A 6,017-nucleotide genomic window follows, 5' to 3' on the forward strand; every position below is an offset into this window, starting at 1 on the left:
TTGGAGGAGGGGCTTCTGGGCCAGGGCGGGGGGGGGGGGAGTGTGCTGGTAAATCAGAGGCAGGCTGTCCAGGTCACAGAATTATCGTTGTGAAATATTCATGGGCCTTCGGTCCAGATGCTATTTCAGAACAGCGGGAGCAGGAGGAGCGTGTGAGAGCCTCAGGAAGGAGCCTAGAGCAATGCTGCTCCCCACTGGCCCCCACCACAGCCACTGACAGCCCAGACAGACCAAGGGACGCCCATCACGTGCACACCCACACTCTTAAGCTCACACACACACACACACACACGCACACACGTGTAAAATGGAGCTTGGTGGCACATGCAAGCTCACCAGCCACTCATGGGTCTCACAAACAGGCAGATGCACCCCAGATATGGACGTGTACCCACACCCTCTCACCCAGGACCCCACCCCCAGCAATCTCATAAGCTCAGATTCCCAGCCTCCCCAAAACAACCCAGACTGACTGCTCTGAGTATCACACTCCAAAACCGATGGGCAAATGCATGTTTTCCAACTCCCACCAATGTCCGGAGAAGGAAACTGAGTCCAGAGTGTTCGGGAATGGACCTGTCTGTGACTCTCCTAACTCCCGAAAGAAACAGAAATCCATTCACCTCCCACATTCTGTGAGTGTGTCCCCATTCCGCATGCTTAATTTTTTCAGACATCCAATGTCACTGTCGTTAGCTCCTCCTTTCTCTAATCTCCTATATCTGTTCAGTTCCCAAGTCCCCCTCCTGGCCCCTGGCCACCTCCCTGCTGACAGCTCCTCGTTACCGTGTGCCTGGAATATAAAAGAAAATGGAAGCAATCTCTACTCAGCTTTCTCTGCTCTCGGTCTCCCCCACTCCCACCCAGCCTGCCCACGGTGACCAGACTCATCTGGCCACACGGAGGATCTCCTCACTAGGTCATTCTCCCCATTGCCTTCAGGTTCAAAGTAAAACACCTTACCCAGGCACCCGAGGGGTTTCACTGTCAAGAAACAGCTGCTATTCAAGCCTCCGCCCTCAATGGCTACCAGCCAGCCTTCACTCTAACGCTTGAATGTTTGTGGCCACCTGGCCACCTGGTTTGGTAAGCTAGAAACCCAGAAATTGGTACGCTAGAAACCTAGAAATCTATTTTGAATGCTGCCTAAAGTCCCTTCATCGCCTCCAAACTAGGAAACTCCTCCCTGCTGTTCTCACATCCCAGACTCTAGAGCCCTTCCTCAAGGCCAAGCCTGCCTCCCTACGGGTAGCCAGAGCTCTTTCCTGTCCTTCAAAGTACAGAGATGATGAAATAGGCCAGAGGACGGCTGCCCCCTACTGACCATCGTGGGAAGCACGGGCAGGTTTGTCGTCGCAGACTGCAGACTGAGCAAGCAGTCGCCTGGGGAGAGAGATAGCAGGCCGCCAGATGACAAGCTTTGTAAGCCCTTAAGCCTCTCAGGTTCTACACCCAGAGTGGGGGGTGAGGGTGTTTTCAGCCCAGTTTTCCGAGCAGCTGGCTCCCCGTTTAGATCTCTAATCTGTGAGAGAGCTCCTCTATAAAAACATGAAGATGGGGTTTCCAAGACCCTTCAGAAGGGAAAGTTGGCCAACAAACTGAGAGGCCACCGAAGCAGGGACAGTCCAGGTGGCAGGCCCAAGGTCCTGCTGGGGTCAGGTTTCTCTATGAATTATTAATGCTTACAGCCAAACCTGTCAGATGTCCCGAAACCTGAGAGTCCATCTCCTCTCGTTTGTCCACAGTGCCCTTCTCCATCCCTCTGCTCTGGGGCATGGGCGTCGGAGGGGGTTCTGGGGCAACTATGCTCAGGGAAGAGGATTGGAGAAGGTTGGGAGGTCTTCTGCTCTCCCACTACCAAGTGGTCTTGGCAAATTCTCCTGGTACCTTTTTTTGTTCTTATTGTTGGTACTGTTGTTTTGGACATCTGGGGGGAAGGGAACGAGGACACAAAGAGTCCCTGACTTAACTGAGTTGAAGAGGAGAACAAGCCCCTAACATGGCCTCACTAGCCCTGTCTCCTCTCCTGTTTTCTTCCACCGACAAAAGTCTCTCTCTCTCTCTCTCTCTCTCTCTCTCTCTCTCTCTCTCTCTCTCTCTCTCTCTCTCTCTCTCTCTCCACCCTAGTCGTTTTTGGTGTCCCCAGTCAACTCCAAATAGCCCAAGCCTTGCAATTTTCCCAAGGACTACAGATGAGAAGAGAGGAGATTTGGATGTGGGCAAGGCTGGCTGAGCAAAAAGTAATCAGTAGAGAAGCCAGAGAGTGGGAGGGAAGTGGGGGCAGGAGGGGAGAACCCCTGAGGGTGGGCGCAGAAAGGGGACCCCCCCATTGCCTCCACCCTTTCTTTTCCCTTCCATGCGCCCAGCACACCGGAAAGAGACCGCCACAGTGGGGGAGGGGACGGCAACACAGGACGCAGTAAGAGGAAATGGGCCCCCATTTTCCCGGCCCATGATTCTAAAAATAAGGGCCTCTCCATCTGATTAAGTGAGCAGACAGTTTCCGAGCCCCTCAACCGCTGCTGAATCAGATAGCTGGTGGTCCAGGGATTTGCATTTTATCAAGTGGAAAATGTCTGTAAGTTCTCTCAAGTCTGGGAGTCATCTTACTGAGGGTGGGAAGGGGAGGAAGGAGGGGAACTGACAGGGCTGTGCAAAGGAAGGCTGGCACTCCTCCCCAAACACACACCCTTGGTGGAAGCTGTGGATGGGAATTAGGTGTCGAGGACGGTGGGGACGAATAAAAGATGGAGAATGTCCACCTGAGCCATCGTTGTTTCCTGTGATCCCAGCACTAGGGTGGCTGGGCAAGAGGGCAGCCGTGAGTTCGAGGCCAGTTCCGCCTATACAGGGAGTTCCAGGCTAGCCTGAGCTACAAGGTGAGGTAGGTCCTGAAGGAAGAAAGAAAGAAAGAAAGAAAGAAAGAAAGAAAGAAAGAAAGAGAGAGAGAGAAGAGGAAGAGGAAGAGGAAGAGGAAGAGGAAGAGGAAGAGGAAGAGGAAGAGGAAGAGGAAGAGGAAGAGGAAGAGGAAGAGGAAGAGGAAGAGGAAGAGGAAGAGGAAGAAGAAGAAGAAGAAGAAGAAGAAGAAGAAGAAGAAGAAGAAGAAGAAGAAGAAGAAAAGACAAGACCCCAAACGGGTAGTATGATAAATGGAGAAAGAGGGACCCATAACGGATGGGGGTGGGACATAGCCAAGACGAGACTGGGAAGACCCATGCAAGGTGTGCCCACCTACTCTTCTTCACGGCCTCCTGAAACTCTGCTTTGCTGGACCCACTGGTCTCTGTGAGATAATCACAGAGACCTCTCACTAGCTTTCTGGAGAGGAGGGCCTGAGAGCAAGCCTGTCACTCACCAAGACCAGTGAGCCTCTATAGGGTGTGTCTAGGAAGACGCGCCCGCAAGTGCCACCTCCCTAACCTCTGCACCCGCGGGGTGTCCAGCATCCTTCTGACCTGTTCCCTCCGGCATTCCTCAGCCCCCAGTTCCAACTCATCTGCATAAAGTTCCAATTAACACGTTTTCCTGGAGTTGTTTGCGATCCCTGAACTCGCTCCCAACCCGGAGCCCGCTTCCTGCCGCCCCCTCGTCCCTCGGATCGCAGCTCCATTAACCCTTGAGACCCAGGCGGCTCTCCTTGGCCTCTGGCCTGTCTCTTCGAACGAGACAGCGAGCCCGGGACGCGCCCCTAGGCGGCTGACTGTACAAAGGGCGGGCCAGAGGCCGGTGTTCCTCAGGAAAACGACGGGAGTTCGCCCGCCCCTCTTTCTGGGAAGGCATGAGGAGGGGGACTTCTCCCGGGAGACTCGGGCGTCGAAATTCCTCGTTCCTCATCCTGCGGCCCCCGCACCCCTCCTCCCGGCAAGGCACCCTCTCCCCTCCCCAGCCATCTGTTCCTCTAGGCAGCGCAGCGACAAACACAGCTCTAGCTTGCTTCCGGCCTTACCCAGCCCCCTCCCCAAACTCCCCCATCCCCAAGGGTGGGAGAATGATGACACCCCTCTCCTAGAAGGTCCACATGTCAACCTCCATGTCTCACTCAACCCCTAACTCAACTGGGCAGGGTAACTGTGGGGGTCCCCCTTTACCGAGGGGGTCCGTGGAACTGAAGAGAGAATGCTTAAAGCTGGGGATCTGGGAAAGGCATGGAGGAGACCTCGGGAAAAAAGCAGCACAGACAGAGGTAGGAAAACCGGGTGCCAGAAGCGTGGATTTGAGCACAGTGGTCTGGGGTTCCCCTCCTGGGGTTTGCCATCCCGCGATTTGCCCACCGGCAAATACGCAGCGCCGCCTGCTGGGCACACTGAGGACCGCGCGCGCGCCCACACACTAGGCTCCCTGCGCTCGCCTTCATTAGGGGCTGATTGATGGGATGCCAGCCAGGTCCCTTGATGGCTTGTGGTTGGCAAAATTAGAGCTCAGGGAGACCCTGGCAGGGCCTCTGGGAGTTAGCCAGCCTCACTGACAGGATCTCTCCCATTCTGAGATTTTTCTTGTGCACAAAAGGCCACATAGAGAGTCAGGAGTCTGCTTTGAGCAACCATCTGCTGCGTGACTTCTCTCCAGACCTCCCTGCAGTCTTGTCGTTTGAAGATGGGCGGGTCATTCTCCTTTATTCCTCAAGAGAAGTCAGAACAAACAGAGGAAGCTTATCTGGAACGCTGTCTCCCAGCCCTCGCATTTGGAGATCCTCCACAGGATAAGGGCCAAGAGGATGGATCAGGACTGAATCCGGGGTCACTCCAGAGTCAGAGGGCATGACGCTCATCTCAGCCCAGCACTTGGGAAGCTGAGGCAAGAGGATTGCAAATTGGAGGCCAGTCTCAGCTACATGGTGAATGATAGTCTAGCCTAGGCTAAAGTGTGAAACCCTCAAACACACTAGCAAGGCACCCCAGCCCTGAGAACTAGAATGCTTGGGTAATCCTTTCTGTCCCTGGCTGCCACTGGGCTTTGGCCTTAATCTTTCTGGTGTTTCCTAATCTACATGGCAGTACACTATCGAGCTCTCCAGCTACAGCTGGGATGATATGGCTCACCTGTGTGGAAGACAGGTGGTCAGCAGGCATTAGAGGCTCTGCCAGTCTGTACCTGACTGCTAAGGCTTTCTGTCCCAGGGCACAGGCTAGTGAAGGGCTGAGACAAACAAGGTCACACCTTTCTGGACTGTCTCTCATCATTAAAGATGGTGTACTACATGTGCCTTGGTGTTTTGCCCGCATGTATGTATGTATGTCTGGGTGAGGGTGTCAGATGTTGGAATTACAGACAGTTGTGAGCTGCCACGTTGGTGCCAGGAATTGAACCCGAGTCCTCAGGAAGGTCGAGCGGTCGGTGCTCTTAACTTCTGAGCCATCTCTCCAGGCCCAGTGTTTTCTTTAAATGTGAATTGTTTTAGAGCCTCGCTTTAATGTTTAAAGTAAATGTAAATATAGTGTAACATCAGAATTTGCCTGGTGTTTTAGGATAAACTAGGAAGCAACCAATAAGTGTTGCCTTCAGCAGGTCCCAGACATGGTAGGAAAGTTTGAGTAATTCTTTAATGTGGGGAGGGAGGGAGGGGGGGGAGGGAGGGAGGGAGGGAGGGAGGGAGGGAGGGAGGGAGGGAGAGAGACTGGAGAGACTGACTCTGAAGCTCAAGCTGGCCTGCTATTTGCTACGTAGTCCAGACTAGGTTCAAACTCATGGCGATCCTGCCTCAGTCTTCTAAGTGCCAGGGTTACAGGTGGATCTACCATGTCTGGCTTACTATGTCTTCTTTTTTTTAAAAAAAATTATTTAATGTATATAAGTGACCCATCTTCAAGCACACCAGAAGAGGGAATCAGATCCCATTACAGATGGCTGTGAGCCACCATGTGGTTGCTGGGAACTGAACTCAGGTCCTCTGAAAGAGCAGCCAGTGCTCTTAACTGCTGAGCCACCTCTCCAGCTCCCCAATCATCCTTCTTAAAGTCCCAGCCGCGTGTGGTGAGACAGGAGTGGAGATGTGGAAGGACAATAACCCCCTCCCTCCA

Source organism: Alexandromys fortis, unplaced genomic scaffold, assembly GCF_014885135.2.
Source record: "Alexandromys fortis isolate MF-2015 unplaced genomic scaffold, M_Fortis_MF-2015_v1.1 scaffold_8_1_9099942, whole genome shotgun sequence".
In the NCBI taxonomy this organism is placed as follows: Eukaryota; Metazoa; Chordata; class Mammalia; order Rodentia; family Cricetidae; genus Alexandromys; species Alexandromys fortis.